Here is a 1,526-nt window from a genome sequence, read left to right as displayed (position 1 = left end):
TTTGAGAGATAGATTTATATTATTTTAATTGTAATGTTTAGATAGTATTAGTATTCATGTGTTTATTTCTCTTCATCATTGAGACCAAGTCGGAGCAGCTTTTCTTGAAATGTCTTTATACATTCCCAACATGCTGTCATTCAAACAGCTTCAAATGTGAAATGATGAAACTGCTAATTTGTCATTAACTTATTTTGAACTGTCTACCTCGGTTCTCCTCTCTGTTCTCAAATAAATTATGGATACAGTTTTTAAATACAGTTGAACAGAGTAAAGATAACGATGGATATTAAATAGTGTTGAATTCTTTAAGACATTATTTTATAGTTTGTAAAACTGGGTAGTGATTGAGATTCACATCAAGCACAGTTGATTGCTCCGTTTCCTGTATTTGTTCATTTATCCACTAAATAATTTAATAATGTTTGTAGAGTTCAGGTTTTGGATGATTTTGATAACTACTACTTAAAATGTGTCCTAATGTTGTTCTTTATTTCTAATGTAGTCTGACATATTTCAGATGACTCTGTGTGAAGTGTCTCTGTGCTGATTTGCATGAGAGGCTTCTTAAAGGGAAGTGAAACAATGTGTGAGTGAGAGACTGATGGAGCAGAACCAACATCTGACAGAAACTCCTTAAAGGAGAAACGCTCTCACAGTAAAGGTGTCCCAGTGTCTGCTGCTTGATTGACAGCTCCCTGTCCTCTAATCTGATTGGTGTCTCCTAGGTGATGTCCGTCCCACCCTGACGGTGCTGCCCCCCTCCACAGAAGAGCTGCAGCAGGGGATGGCCACCCTCATGTGCCTGGCCAACAAGGGCTTCCCCTCAGACTGGAGTCTGGCCTGGAAGGTGGCCGGCAGCAGCAGCAGCAGCAGCTGGGAGGAGAGCAGGAGCCCCGGGGTGCTGGAGGAGGACGCCCACTACAGCTGGAGCAGCACCCTGAGGCTCCCTGCAGACCAGTGGAGGAAGGTGGTCTCTGTGACCTGTGAGGCCACCCAGGGCTCCCAGACTCCGCTCTCAGAGACACTGAGGAGAGAGCAGTGTTCCCAGTCCTGAGCTGACTCACTGGGACTCTGCTTTCTCTCTCACACTGCTCTCAGTCTGCTCTCTGGCTCTCAGGACATGTTTCAACATCAACCTGTTTCTGCTTGTGTCGATGGTTTCAACATTTTAAAACAATAAAGATGAATGTGTGTATTATAAAATGTGTTTGGATTCCCTTTCTCTGAGATATTATATATGAAAGGAACCTTATTCACATTCATTCACAAAAGTCACAACATTAACAAGTCAATATTTCACATATTACTTTTTAATGGTCTTAAGGTTTTGGATATACTTCTGGATTCCTCCTAGTTTTATTTTTGTTAATCAAAATTGACACCAATCAGAATATTCTAAACATTTCAATGGTAAACCACACAGCTCTCTTATCACTAATGTTAAAGCAAATGTTCATTTGTTATTAAACTGTACCTTGAATATATTCTGAACATCTGATAAAAAAATGTGAATTAGAATAAAA

The 1,526-nt window shown here is 40.3% G+C and overlaps 1 gene segment (V, D, J or C); it reads left to right on the top strand.

Annotated features, from left to right (window-relative positions):
* The first annotated feature begins 585 nt into the window (after positions 1–585).
* Positions 586–1,057, top strand: LOC307041244 (Ig kappa-b4 chain C region-like). The segment is given in 2 exons: positions 586–589; positions 729–1,057.
* Positions 1,058–1,526: the final 469 nt, after the last annotated feature.

This window comes from Notothenia rossii, assembly GCF_949606895.1.
Source record: "Notothenia rossii genome assembly, chromosome: 5".
Classification (NCBI taxonomy): domain Eukaryota; kingdom Metazoa; phylum Chordata; class Actinopteri; order Perciformes; family Nototheniidae; genus Notothenia; species Notothenia rossii.
This window is presented reverse-complemented; position numbering and strand designations above follow the sequence as displayed.